The sequence below is a fragment of the Heloderma suspectum genome, chromosome 4 (assembly GCF_057233095.1).
Source record: "Heloderma suspectum isolate Gila_16-S chromosome 4, 16-S_ref, whole genome shotgun sequence".
In the NCBI taxonomy this organism is placed as follows: Eukaryota; Metazoa; Chordata; class Lepidosauria; order Squamata; family Helodermatidae; genus Heloderma; species Heloderma suspectum.
In genome coordinates this window covers 281,473,798-281,489,297 of record NC_139461.1, presented here as the reverse complement: position 1 = coordinate 281,489,297, position 15,500 = coordinate 281,473,798, and the positions used below count along the sequence as shown (strand labels likewise).

The following is a 15,500-nucleotide window of genomic DNA, read 5'->3' as shown; positions in this document are numbered from 1 at the left end:
CAGCATGGCTCTTCTTACATTCTTATGTGCTTAGAAGTTTAGAAGCTTTTGCTTCCACTTCTGGTTAACCACAGCTTATCCTATTATTCAGCCAGTTTCAGACCATTGTTTCTGAAGCTGCCTTGTTTAAGCTAGCTATGGTTAATGTTTTAAAATCTGTGCGTTTAATTTTGGGATGCTGTGAGTTTTCTTTTGTCATATTTTATCTTGCTCTTGATTATATTGTTGTATGTTCTATTTTGTATTTAAATTGTTTTGATATATGTATGTTGTAAGCTGTCCAGATAAAGTTTTATTATGGGACAGCATACAAATGCCATAAATAAAATGAAACATTAACCACAATTTCAGGTTCAGATGACATGTCACGTTGTGCTTATTCAAAAGCTTAGAAGGAGGCCATGTTCACTCACATCTCGCTGAAGCATAGTTTAGTCCAAGGGTGGGAAGCCTGTAGCTGTCCAGATGTAGCTGAACTTAAACTACCATCAGCCTTGGCCAGCATGACCACCAAGTAGGGATGATTGGTGTTGTAGTACCACAACATCTGGAGGATCACAGCTTCCCCATCCCTGGATTAATATGATATCCAAAAGCATTGACTCAGTGGTGCTGCTTATTGAACAGACTGAAGTTAACTTGTTTGGCCCAGAGGTGAGAGGTAGTGCTGGTAGCTAATTATGGATGTGGGAAATTGATGTTGGTGTCAGAGGTGTGTATTTGAGGGCAGTTCCATATAGGTTTAAATTCAATGTAGAAATGCATGTTACTAGCTATTAGTGGCCTTTGTGAGTTCACTGGCTGCATTAGCATATCACACTAAACCAGGCAGAGGCAACGTTTCAGATCGGTGGGTGCATTTGTCATCTTTTTCTGGACCTGGGCATACACTTGTCATTTTGGGGGGATTTCCTTTATTACTGCCCCTCTCCCTGGATTTCCTCTTTTCATGGCTCCCTCCCTCCCTCCTCCACCACCTTTCCTTCCCCCCACTTTTCCTGTCTTTTTCTTCTTTCTGCTGCCTGCCTGCCCCCTGCTGCTTCTTCTGGCCACCGCTTTTCCCACCTGCTTGTCCTCCTGCCACCTGCTTGCCCCCCCACCGCCCCCCCACAGCTTCTCCAATGCATCCATGCCCCCGCCGCTTCTCTTACTGCCTACTTGCCCCCCCATTTCTCCTGCCCCCCACCCCATTCGCCCCCTGCAACACCTGCTGCCATCACTTCTCCCACTGCCTATTTATCTGCCGGCCACTTCACCCAGCGACCCATCTGCCACTTCTGTTCTCCTTACCAGGGAGAAAGCAGGAAGTCAGGAGATCAGTCTTCTGCCTTCCTGCTTTCTGGCTGCACAGGTGAGCAGAAGCAGCAGCAAGTAGGGGAACGGCAGCGAGGGAGGAGAAAGGGGAAAGGCGGTGGGGTCCTGGTGGGCGCTAGTGAGCCTGTGGGTGTTGCATTGCCATCCTCTGTGCTAAACCATAGTTTTGCAGAGGGGCAGGAATCCTGGTGCCCTCCACATGTTTTAGATTACAACTCCACTCAGCCCCAACCAGCATGGCCAGTAGTCAAGGATTATGGGAGATGTAGTCCAAACCTTTGGAGGCCACTGACATGAATGAGCTGTAGCAAGCCTTGGGCTTACCACTCCCCTCTCCACCCATGTAGCTGGAAGAGAAGGTTGGACATTTGAAACTAACCATAGTTAATGTTAACCATATTTTGCCATGACAAAACACGGTGAAGCAAAAGTGGAAGTGAAAACTTCCAAATCCCTCCTCCCACCATGTGGGAGAAGGGGAGGGGGTATGTGTGAGCCTGACACTCAATCCACGCTGTTCCTGCTCACTCACATCACACTAAATGATAGCTTAGTGTGACGTGCAAATGCAGCCGATATATGCACAGAGAACTTTAGCCAGTGGCTTTAAGCAAGTTTGCCGCAAATAGTCCAAAGCATCAGATACAGTACATATGTCATCCCCCCCTCCCCTAATGCCTTTGTTGGGTTTTCCACTAGTTTACCAAGACAGGGCATAGGCAGCAATATGACACAGGAGAGACAGGCAGGAGTGGAAAACTTTATTCCATGGCCAGACCTCTGGCCCTTCTGCTCTTTTTTAGATACCCATGAATTAAATAACACACCCTATGGAGCCCTTAAAGAAGGTGTAGCTTGTTAGTGTTGGGATGGGGCCTACTTTGTAGGACTAAACAAAAATGTTACCTCAAGATTTTCTACCCTATTTGCAGATAGCAAAATGGGGTGGTGCGGGGCATATTGCCAAATATCCTTCCAACACTTCAGGGGACCCTGAAAAAGAAGATGCTCAAATTCCATATTTGTGCCCAGAAATCTCCACTGTATTCACAGCTGGAGAAATAGTGGGGGGATTTCACCAAATATTCTGGGGGAGCCCCTCAAATTCTCCAAGAGTTGAGCGGAGGCTAAAAAACAGAATTTCTCAAAAGTCTAAGCAATGTTGGTCCAGCTCTGGTTTCTACAGCTCTAGTTTGTACAAGTAGAAACATAGTGTTTCCGCAAAGCAAACGGTAATTACTAACTTGAAGAAAGTTTATTTTTTAATATTTATAACCCTCCCTATCCCATGGGCTCAGAATGGGTTATATCAGTTTAATTGACATCCTTGTGAGGATCATAAGCTTAGAATCATAGAATAGTAGGGTTGGAAGGGGCCTACAAGGCCATCGGGTCCAACCCCTTGCTCACTGCAGGAATCCATGTCAGAGCATCCCTGACAGATGGCTGTCCAGCCTCATCTTGAATGCCTCCAGCGTGGGAGAGCCCACTACCTCCCTAGGTAATTGGTTCCATTGTCGTATTGCTCTAACAGTCAGGACGTTTTTCCTGATGTTCAGCTGCAATCTGGCTTCCTCTAACTTGAGCCCATTATTCCGTGTCCTGCACTCTGGGATGTTCGAGAAGAGATCCTGGCCTTCCTCTCTGTGACAGCCTTTCAAGTACTTGAAGAGTGCGATCATATCTCCCCTCAGTCTTCTCTTTTCAAGGCTAAACATGCCCAGTTCTTTCCGTCTCTCTTCATAGGGCTTTGTTTCCAGTCCCCTGATCATCTTTGTTGCCCTCCTCTGAACTCTCTCCGGTTTGTCTGCACCCTTCTTAAAATGTGGTGCCCAGAACTGGACACAGTACTCAAGATGAGGCCTAACCAGTGCTGACTAGAGGGGAGCTAGTACTTCCCAGGATTTGGAAGCGATGCCTCTATGAATGCAGCCCAAAAGAGCATTGGCCCTTTTTGCAGCCACATCACATTGTTGGCTCATATTCAGTTTGTGATCTACCACAATTCCAAGATCCTTTTCGCTTGTAGTGTTGTATCCCGCATCTTGTAACTGTGCATTTGGTTTCTTTTTCCTAGGTGTAGAACTTGGCATTTATCCTTATTAAATGTCATTCTGTTGTTTTATGCCCAGCGCTCCAGTCTATCAAGATCACTTTGAATTTTGTTTCTGTCTTCCAAAGTATTAGCTATCCCGCCCAATTTTGTGTCATCTCCAAATTTGATCAGCATTCTCTGCACCTCCTCCTCCAAGTCATTAATGAAAACGTTGAAGAGCACTGGGCCCAGGACTGAGCCCTGCAGTACCCCGCTCGTTACCTCTCCCCAGTTTGAGAAGATTCCATTGATAAGCACTCTTTGAATCTGATTCTGTAGCCAACGGTGGATCCACCTGATGGTTGTTTCATCTAGCCCACTTTGAGCTAGTTTGCTCATCAGGATATCATGGGGCATAACTTAAGTTAGCCAAAATCCATTAATCTATTTATGTGTGTGTTGGGGGGGGGGGATTAAACAACAGGCAATCACAATTTTCCCATCCTTGTATACAACAGGCTTGCATATATTTGCTTATTTTGCATTAAGTCTCACTTGAGTTGATATTTTCCTTCAGCCCCCATCCCTAACTCCTGGAACTCTGCCAGGGATCCCACACCTTCCAATGAAACTCTGAAGCTGTAAGGCCTAGAAATTGACAAAACTGTGATTCTCTGGTTTTTGAATGGTATACAGCTCACATTCCCAGCTTTTTCTGTATTTATACAGAAGTATAGAATACACATAGCCTGGTCAATTATGCTTTTATGCTTGATTTATGAATTTCCAGTACCCCTTTCTACTCAATTCTGGGGTGTTTTTTTTAACATGGGACTGTCAACAGTCTGGGTTCAAAGCTAGGTTCTAAAAGCAAGTTCAGGCATGAACGTGGTTCCAGTTTAACTTTTATGTTGGATGGTCATACACAATGCTGACATTTGGTAGAGTGCATTGATGGGTATCCCCTTCATGGATCACTGCCTTGTTGTGGCGAAGGGGCTTGCATAACTCAGTGAAGCCATAAGCTATGCCGTGAAGGGCCACCCAAGACGGACAGGTCATGGCAGAGAGTTCTGACAAAATGTGGTCCACTGGAGAAGGAAATGGCAACCCACTCCAGTATTCTTGCCAAGAAAACCCCATGGAATGTATCACAAGGCTAAACGAGATGACGCCGGAAGATGAGCCCCTCAGGTCGGAAGGTGTCCAATATGCTACTGGGGAAGAGCAGAGGGTATTTCCAAGTAGCTCCAGAAAGAGTGAAGCGGCTGGGCCAAAGCCGAAAGGCCACTCAGCTGTGGATGTGTCTGGTGGTGAAAAGAAAATCCGATGCTGTAAAGAACAATATTGTTTAGGAACCTGGAATGTCAGATCAATGAATCAAGGTAAGCTGGAGGTGGTCAAACATGAGATGGCAAGATTGAACATCGACATCTTGGGAATCAGCGAACTAAAATGGACAGGCATGGGCGAATTTAATTCAGGTGACTATCATATCTACTATTGTGGGCAAGAATCCCTTAGAAGAAATGGAGTAGCACTCATAGTCAACAAAAGGGTGGGAAAAGCAGTACTGGGGTACAATCTTAAAAATGATAGAATGATCTCAGTACGAATCCAAGGCAAACCATTCAACATCACAGTAATTCAAGTCTATGCCCCAACCACTGAGGCCGAAGAAGCTGAGGTTGATCGGTTCTATGAAGGCCTACAACACCTTCTAGAACTAACACCAAAAAAAGATGTCCTCTTCATCATAGGGGATTGGAATGCTAAAGTAGGAAGTCAAGAAATCACCGGGATAACAGGCAGGCATGGCCTTGGTGTACAAAATGAAGCAGGACAAAAGCTAATAGAGTTTTGCCAAGAGAACATGCTGATCATAGCAAACACTCTTTTCCAACAGTACAAGAGGCGACTCTACACATGGACATCACCAGATGGTCAATATCGAAATCAGATTGATTATGTCCTTTGCAGCCAAAGATGGAGAAGCTCCATACAGTCAGTAAAAACAAGACCTGGAGCTGACTGTGGCTCAGATCATGAGCTGCTTCTTGCAAAATTTCGGCTTCAATTGAAGAACGTCGGGAAAACCACTAAACCATTCAGGTATGACCTAAATCATATCCCTGATGAATATACAGTGGAGGTGAGGAATAGATTTCAGGGATTAGACCTGATAGACAGAGTGCCTGAGGAACTATGGACGGAGGTCCGTAACATTGTTCAGGAGGCAGCAACTCAATCCATCCCAAAGAAAAAGAAATGCAAGAAAGCAAAGTGGCTGTCTGATGAGGCTTTACAAGTAGCTGAGGAAAGAAGGGAAGCGAAAAGCAAGGGAGAAAGGGGAAGATATACCCAACTGAATGCAGAGTTCCAGAGAATAGCAAGGAGAGACAAGAAGGCCTTCTTAAATGAACAATGGAAAGAAATCAAGGAAAACAACAGAATGGGAAAGACTAGAGATCTCTTCAAGAAAATTGGAGATCTCAAGGGAATGTTTTGTGCAAAGACGGGCATGATCAAGGACAAAGAAGGCAGGGACCTAACAGAAGCAGATGAGATTAAGAAGAGGTGGCAAGAATACACAGAAGAACTATACAGGAAAGATCTGAATGTCCCTGATAGCCATGATAGTGCGGTCACTGAACTTGAGCCGGACATCCTCGAGAGTGAAGTCAAGTGGGCCTTAGGAAGCATTAGTAACAACAAAGCTAGCGGAGATGACAGTATTCCAGCCGAGCTATTTAAAATCCTAAAAGATGATGCTGTTAAAGTGCTGCATTCAATATGCCAACAAATCTGGAACACTCAACAGTGGCCACAAGACTGGAAAAGGTCAGTTTACATTCCAATTCCAAAGAAGGGCAACGCCAAAGAGTGTTCAAACTACCGCACAATTGCGCTCATTTCACATGCCAGCAAGGTGATGCTCAAAATCCTACAAGCTAGGCTTCAGCAGTATGCGAACCGAGAACTACCGGAAGTACAAGCTGGGTTTCGAAGAGGCAGAGGAACTAGAGATCAAATCGCCAACATTCGCTGCATCATGGAGAAAGCAAGAGAATTCCAGAAAAACGTCTATTTCTGCTTCATTGACTACGCTAAAGCCTTTGATTGTGTGGATCACAACAAACTGTGGCAAATTCTGAAAGTGATGGGAGTACCAGACCACCTTACCCGTCTCCTGAGAAACCTGTACGAGGGTCAAGAAGCAACAGTAAGAACCAGACATGGAACAACCGATTGGTTCAAAATTGGGAAAGGAGTATGACAAGGCTGCATATTGTCACCCTGCTTATTTAACTTATATGCAGAGTACATCATGAGAAATGCCGGGTTGGATGAATCACAGGTCGGAATTAAGATTGCCGGGAGAATTATCAACAACCTCCGATATGCAGACGATACCACCCTAATGGCAGAAAGCGAAGAGGATCTCAAGAGCCTCTTGTTGAGGGTGAAAGAGGAGAGTGCAAAAGCTGGTTTGAAACTCAACATTAAAAAAACTAAGATCATGGCATCTGGCCCCATCACTTCCTGGCATATAGAAGGGGAAGAAATGGAAGCAGTGACAGATTTTACTTTCTTGGGTTCCAAGATCACCGCAGACGGTGACTGGAGCCATGAAATTAAAAGACGCTTGCTCCTTGGGAGGAAAGTTATGGCCAACCTAGACAGCATAGTAAGAAGCAGAGACATCACCTTGCCGACAAAGGTCCGTCTAATCAAAGCTATGGTTTTCCCAGTAGTAATGTATGGCTGTGAGAGCTGGACTATAAGGAAGGCTGAGCGCCGAAGAATTGATGCTTTCGAACTGTGGTGCTGGAGAAGACTCTTACGAGTGCCCTGGACTGCAAGGAGGTCAAATCAGTCCATCCTAAAGGAAATCAACCCTGAGTGCTCATTGGAAGGACAGATAATGAAGCTGAAGCTCCAATATTTTGGCCACCTAATGTGAAGAGAAAACTCCCTGGAAAAGACCCTGATGCTGGGAAAGACTGAAGGCAAAAAGAGAAGGGGATGGCAGAGGATGAGATGGCTAGATAGCATCACGGATGCAATGAATATGAACTTGAGCACGCTCCGGGAGAGAGCGCAGGACAGGAAGGCCTGGCGTGCTATGGTCCATGGGGTCACGAAGAGTCGGACACGACTGAACAACAACAACAATTGATGGGTATATGCAGCTCTGTGGCCTGGCTGCTATTCTTAAACCCTGATTGCTTTTCTCAACCAGGCATTCTGTCTGTGCTAAATAACATCCTTTGTTGGTGAGAGATTAATTGGTAAGAAACAGGGTGGTTGCCATAGCAAATTATACACTTGTGCTGGGTTTATACACAAGCTTTGCACATGCTTTTTCCCCCTCCACTCAGTGAGGAAAATGCCATGTGTGAAGGGGGCACTCTCACTGCAGTTGCCCACTAGAAAAAGTGCTTTGTAGGAAATTTCCCTCACCCAACTCTGATATATACTACCTATTTGGAGTCCCTTCCTTTGTTTAAGTAGCAGGAAGGCAGCAGAACAGTTGGGTAGTCTCTAGAGAAGTATATCCACATTTGTGGTTTGTTTGGCTGTTTTTAAAAAAAGAACTGTCACCTACTACCAATTAACCATATTAGGTAATACTTTCACATATCCTAAAAGTGCCCCCCATTGTAGAATCATAGAATAGTGGGGTTGGAAGGGGCCTACAAGACCATCGAGTCCAACCCCCTGCTCAATGCAGGAATCCAGGTCAGAGCATCCCTGACTGGCTGTCCAGCCTCATCTTGAATGCCTCCAGTGTGGGAGAGCCCACCATCCTCTTTGGCCAAGCTTGCAATGTGTAAAAGTCCCTCAGGCCTTCCTAAATATGTCTCTTAGACCTTGTTAAGGAAGCTGAGGTTTGAGCAAAGTGGTTCCCCTCTACCGCGTTGAACATCTTGAACCTAAATCCAATGTACACTCCGTTAGGAATTGCTTTGCATGCTGCTCCTTACCCAACAGTGTGTCTAAATAATTAAGTAGCATTAAAAGCAGAAGCTTGTGCTAAGATTTTTATTTTTCAAATCACCTGAAAGATTAATACCATCCGTGTTGTAAATTTACAGGAATTTCCTCATGGTTGGCCATTCACATACCTTTATAATTTTCCCCCTCCAATCCATGATAAATTCTGTGCCCCCCAATAAATAAATAAATAAATAAATATCAGACTTCTGAGATCTCGTGTTTGTGGTTGAACTAGCTTTTAATGGCTTTGTTCATCTAAAAAAAAACCTTGACACTTCGTCAAGCTGTAAATGTTGCTGGGTTTTTTATAGAAAATTTCTATGTATCCCTTCAGTAAAAACTCTTATGCTTTTATACATAATGCTAAACTAAGGCAGAAGAGATAAAACCATGATTAGTCCAGCTTACACTACATGTTGGAATGCAAGTAATCTCCTGACGCTGAAATGACACCAGGTAACCCTTCCATAGACAAGGCACGAAAACTGAGACGTTCCTCTCCCCAGTCACCACCCACCTAGCTTCAGGTGGAGATGGGGACACAGGAGAAGGCATCTCACCCCAATGTTCAGGCAGGTTCATGTGGCAGAAGATAGTGTTTCAGGTACCCCAATTCCAAATTGTTCATGGCTTTATAAGTAATCACCACACTTTGAATTGTGCCCAGAAATGGACTGTCAACCAGTGTAGCTGTGTGAGAACTGGTGAGATATGATCCCTTTCTTTCTTTCTTTCTTTCTTTCTTTCTTTCTTTCTTTAAAACATTTGTATTCTGCCCTATATCATTAGGATCTCAGGGCGGCGTACATATAAAATCAATTTAAATAGCTAAAAACATATTAAATCATTAAGCTAGCTAATATCACTGTAAAATCTCAAACAATAAAACAGTTAAAACAGTGTGCAACTTTAGGGAATTCAGTTAGCTCTCAAAGGCTTTGGTGAAAAGCCATGTTTTAACTTGGCGCCAAAATGAAACCAGTATCTGCGCCAGTCGGGCCTCCAAGGGGAGGGCATTCCACAACCGGGGTGCCACAGCAGAGAAGGCCCTCTCCCACATCCCATCATAGTGTATATCTCACACTGGTGGGAATCCTCCAACAGATCTCAATCCTCAGGCAGGCATATATAGGGAGAGGCGCTCCCTCAAATATCAAGGTCCCAAGCCGCTTAGGCTTTGAATGTCATCACCAAAGCCTTGAATTCCAACCAGAAGCATATTGGCAGCCAGTGCAATTCCTTTAAAACTGGTGTTACATGATTTTTATAAGATGTTCCAGTCAGCAGTCTAGCTGCTGCATTTTGCACTAGCTGCAGCTTTCAAGTTGTCTTCGAGGGCAGTCCAACGTAAAGTGAGTTGCAGTAGTCTATTCGGGAAATTGCCAGTGCATGTACTACTGTGGCTAGGTTATCCCTGTCCAGGAAAGGCTGTAGCTGGCAGATTGTCAGGAGGCCCTAGCCGGCCTCTTTCAGTCTACTCCAGTAGCCAACTAACTCTATCACCCGCAACTAAGCTATGAACAGCAGAGTAATCTATGCCCCGGGTTGGAAACAGTTGGTCCCCGTTTGAACAAGAATCACTTGTAGACCCTGAACTTATAGGCTAGGGAGAGTCCCTCCCCTTTTCCCTTGGGTCCTCTGGACACAACAGTTGCTTGCACGCCAAATGGGCGCTATGCCTCCTTTCCGTGCCCTCCATAGCTCGTCGCTCTGCGTCTGCGTCGAGCATCCAGCCGGTCCTCCTCCCACGCTCTTTCACTCCCAGGACCGCTATCTATGTCTGGAATGCTGGCAGGAGGAATCGCTGCCAGCTGCAGGGCCTGGGAGGGATGAGCGCGCTCCTCTTCCACAGACGGCTGTTCCTCCTCAGAATCAGAACTGCTCTGAGGTTCCATGAGCTCAGTGTCCACCCTGACTGAAGCTGGCCCTAAGTACTCTGGGCCATGGAGTCCACATGGGGCTCCAGTGACAGGGATGGATCTAGGAGTACTCCCAAGCTACGTACCTGCTCCTTCAGGGGGAGTGCAACCCCATCCAGGACAGGTTTCTTGCCCAATTCCTGGATTTGGGAACCACCAATCCACAGAGCTTCCATCTTGGTCAGGATTCAGCTTCGGTTTTTGGCCCTCATCCAGCCCATTACAGCCTCCAGGCACTGGTCCAACATCTTCCCCATCCCAGCTGACTCAGACAACAAGGAGAAATAGAGCTGAGTATCGTCAGCATACTGGTGACACCCAACCCTCAAACTCCTGATGACCTCACCCAGTGGCTTCATATAGATATTGAACAGCATGGAGGATAGAATAGAACCCTGTGGCACCCACAGCTTAATAGCCATGGGGCAGAACAGGAATCCCCCAACACCACTCTCTGGAATCGGCCCTGCAGGTAGAGGCGGAACCAATGTAACACAGTGCCCACAACTCCCATCCTCCAGAGCTGGTCCAGTAAGACACCATGATCAATGGTGTCAAAAGCCGTTGAGAGATTCAGGAAGATCAACAGGGTAGCACTCCCCCTGTCTTTACCCGGAGTAGGTCATCAGTCAGAGCAACCAAGGCTGTTTCAGTGTAGTACCCTGGCCTGAAACCAGACTGAAATGAGTCCATATAATCAGTTTCCTCCAAGAACGTCTGAAGCTGCCCAGCTACCACATGCTCAAGCACCTTGCCCCATAAGGGGATATTAGCGATGGGGTGATAGTTCTCACATACCTCTGGGTCCAGGGCAGGTCTCTTCAGGACAGGGTGCACTACACCCTCTTTCAAGGTGGCTGGAACAACCCCCTGACAGAGCGAAGCATTTACCGCTCCCCGGACCCACCCAGCCAGTCCACCCCTGCTAGATCGTATTAGCCAAGATGGGCAAGGGTCAACATTACATGTGGTGGGACGGACTGATTCAAGCGTCTTGTTCCCATCATCAGACTACAACAACTGAAACTGATTCTAGGAAACACAACCAGACAGAGCACTGGACACCTCCCCAGACTCTGCGATAACTGTGGCGTCAAGTTCTGAGCGAATACAAGCAATTTTCTCCTTGAAGTGCCTAGCAAATTTGTTACAGCAAATGACCGAGGGTTCCAATCCCAATTTCTCTGGGCCCAAGCCAGATCCCAACAGGCTCTTCACCACTCGGAACAATTCTGCTGGGCAATATTTCGAGGATGAAATAATAGAGGTATAGTAAGATTTTTTTGCCATCCTCACTGCTGCATAATAGGCACAACAAAGAGTCTTTGCTAATCTTTGATTCTACTCGCTCCGAGACATGTGCCACCTGCATCAGGCCTGTTTCATTGCCTGTAGGTCTTCTGTAAACCAAGGTGAATTACAGTCTCCACGGCACTGGAGTGGGTACTTGGGGGCGATTGTATCAATGGTCTTTCCCATCTCCCCATTCCATAGTGGGACCAAGGCCTCAACTGAATTGCCAGACCTATCAGCCAGAAAATCCCCCGGAGTGTTCAGTAATCTATCAGATTCCATAAGTCTCCAGGGGCGGACCATTTTAATTGGTCCCCCACCCTTGCACGGAGGATCTGCTACCACCAAACAAAACTTCACAAGGAAATGATATGACCATGACAACGGGTTTGTTGAAAACCACCACCACCCCCAACAGCAAAAACCAGGTCCAGGGTATGTCCTGCCACATGTGTCAGGCCAGTGATGTACTGAGACAGCCCCATGGTTGCCATGAAATCCTGAGTGGGCCCTGTCAGGATAGCCTCAGTGTGGGTGTTGAAGTCCCCCAGAACCATAGTCCTAGGGTTCTCCAGCATTACCTGCGAGACCACCTCAGCCAGCTTAGGCAGGGAGACTGCTGGGCAGCAGCCCTTAGTTGGGTATATGGATCAGTTTGGCTATATTGGATCAGTTTGTACTTCATTTGTTTGTTAGTTCAGTTTGTACTAACTGAAGCTTCAAGAAGTCTTCAAAGGAAGCCCCACATGCAACACATGATTTCAGTAGTCTAAGCTGGAGGTTCCCAGGGCATGGATGGCTGTGGCAAGGCTTTCTCTGTCTAGGAGTGTGCAGCTGGCGCACTAGCCTAAACTGCTGGAAGGCATTGCATGCATTGGCCTCTGGTTTGTTTTAGTGACACTTGGTCCTTCAGAGGAAGGATGACTCCCTCCAAAACAGGATGAACCCCACCTCTCATGGTCAGATGCACCATTTACCAACAGAACCTCCATCTTGTCTGGACTGTGCTTCAGTTTATTAGCACTCATCCAGTTAATTTCTGATCACAAGTAACAACCCAGAGTATGGGTGGTCGTTGAATCGTGGGTTGTTACGTGCCAACCCTGAACAATGGTTTAACTATGGGATAGACATAGGATAGAACCCTATGGGCTCCATGACATAAATGCCATGGGGCTGAGCAGTAATCTTCTGGTACAAACGTCTGGAATTGTTTTTCCAGGTACGAATGGAATCATTCCCCCTTCTGGCATAATTGTTTCTGTGCCAAGACTTAAACCAGATAGAAATAGATCCAGATAATCAGTCTCATCCAAGAGTGTTTGGAGTTACCACGGCCTGTGTGTCTATTTGGCTACCATTTTTAATTTAATCAGTCATTGCTTCTGAGCTTTTGCATTCTTACGACTTCTTTCAGTAGTCCAATAGATAGAGCTAGAACAGTGTTTTTCAAGCTTTCTACCATCAGGGAGCCTGTTCTGGATCTGTTTGTGCCTTGGCCAAGAAACCCTTGTACATTGTAGATCCAAGAGTTGGCAACCTGGTACTCTCCAGATGTTTTCTACTATGGCTTCCATAATTCCTGACCCCCTGGCTAGGGATTATGGGAGTTGTAGTCCAAAACATCTGGAGGGCACCAGGTTGCCTACCTCTGTTGTAAAGGATTCTGGGGGCATGTTCCTTGGGTACACATTTGATTCATACTAGATGCTGGACAGTTTTATTGGATCTAGTTGTCTGCCTGGGGGAACTGAGCATATATCCTAGAATGTGCTCAGCAGTCTTCCTTGGCTGAGAGGGAACTAGTAATGGAGGGGGAAACTGCATGGGAATGACATAATTATGAAAGACACAATTGCCTTTCAATTATCTTCTCTGCAATTACTGATATTATCAAAGGACACCCAATAAGCGTTTGTTCCGTGGAATACCACTTTAGGGCCCTTTTTTTTTTTAAGTTGCTGTTAAGCCCTATTGAATGTGTGAACAAGGTAGCACTGGCCTATCGAAATAAAACTGGATCCAGCACACTCATTTTCATCTTAAAGTTCCATCTTAATAGCAGATGGTATGGAAGAGGGGCTAGGGGTGAGGAGGAGATGGAGTGAGGGGGAATGGAAAGGGTTAGAGCAAGAAAGGGGTGGTTGTGAAGGGCACAAAGGGAAGGAGGTGAACTGGAGGATGGGAAAGGGACACCCATACTCTTCCAGCAAAGCTAGTAGAAAACGGAAGACCAAGTTCATATATATTTTATTTGAAAGGGAACTTAAATGTATTGATTACAGAACTCTCTTGTAGCTAGATTATTGAAACAGAGGTGTTTGTAATATTGTAACCAGAATACCTTCTACCCCAAGGGGATGCTCAAGCACTTAGCCAACTATTTATAGGAATCTGTTTGCCAGATACTGAAATATAGCCACTTCTAGGGTCAAATGTGGTGGTTTCTTGCTGCTTGGCCTGCATTGATTGCTGTGTATAGGACATTCAAATTGCTGTGTACAGGACATTCAAATTGCTGTGTACAGGACATTCAGATGTGGTGCTTGTTTCTTACATAATACTGCAGACTTCCTGAGATGTTCATTCAATGCGGAAGGTGTGGACCATATGGCCAATCAGCTATTGTTGAGTCCCAGTTTAGTGGCATATCCAATCTTCTAGTATGCATTCCGATGTGGGCAGGGACCTGGAGCAAACTCCCTTCTGACATGAAATCCCAGTTTGTACCTTGATTGCTGCATCAATCATGGTGCACTGTCTCAGTTCTGTAAAGGATGTAATGTAGGCCTGCTTTCCAATCACCTCTCACTTGTTCAGAGGGAACAGCAAAAAGGAAGCGCATCTCTGTGTGCCCTTCAGATAGGAGGCATCAGAGAAGATTGGTGCCAGGAGAACTCAGCGGTATGCTCTTCAGCAGAGGCAACAGGCCATAAATACCAGCACAAGAACGTTTTGTCCCTGTCCAAAAATGTGTGTTGTGATCTTGCTTTAAGTAAGAGGAGTTATTCCAATAGGAGGGTGTCCCCTAAAAGGTAGAGATCTTTTAAAGAAATAAATGTTTTTTCACATATTTCCTTTTCAAGCATTTGAGGCACATAACTGGACTACCGCTTGGCAAAATTGGAGATTCTATCCACCCTCAACTTTGCTTAACTTTCTTTTATCATCCTTTTAACTTGGGCTTTGATATCTGCCCATTTCCTTCCTTCCAGTCACTGATCCTGCATTTCCTTTTGGTGCTGCTTATGCTTCACTTTGTTTAACAGCACCACTTGCTCCCTCCTCACTGTCAGCCCCCAGGGAACCTCATAGAGTACCAGTATAATCAGTGCTGCTTAAGATGGTTATGCCTAGATTCTCAACAGAGCTTCTTTTGATTTACGCTTCTTTTATTTCTGGGAGACAGTTTCAGTAGATGAATTCTTTCTCAGGGTGGTTCTGGTTTTCTTCAGTATGCCACTCCCAAAAAAAAAAGGTAAAGCAGCTAGCAAGCACTACTTAGGTCTGCAACACCTAGTTGCAGAGCATAATGTGTAGCTGTATTATTATAGGAAATGTTGAAGATGCTATGTTGCTGGCATTTGATGAAAGAAGATAGTTAGATAATTTGGAACATTTCTTCCTGATCCATATCTCTCACTGCTTCTGTGATGCAAGCAAATAATCAGTTTTCCCATAGACACAAATGAAAGCTGACTTGAATTTCCTTACAAAATTTAGATGGGTACATAAGCACTTAAAAGGTTCTTGCCAATGATTGCAGCAAATCAAGCATAAAAAAGGAAATATAATGTTTCATAAAAACTGGAAAAGATTCCCTGTTAACAGTTTTATTTTTCTACTGCTGACAAGCTTTGATCCTCAGTAAGGTAGACTGGCTGTTGCTTTGTTCTCCCCCTGCCCCAAATGTTTTTTTTAATAAAAGATGGGTGGAG

General features: G+C 45.4%; 1 protein-coding gene across 2 annotated transcripts in view; it reads left to right on the top strand.

Moving 5' to 3' along the window:
- Positions 1–15,500, top strand: part of STK4 (serine/threonine kinase 4) — a 111,474-nt gene that overhangs the window by 83,973 nt on the left and 12,001 nt on the right. The window lies entirely within an intron of this gene.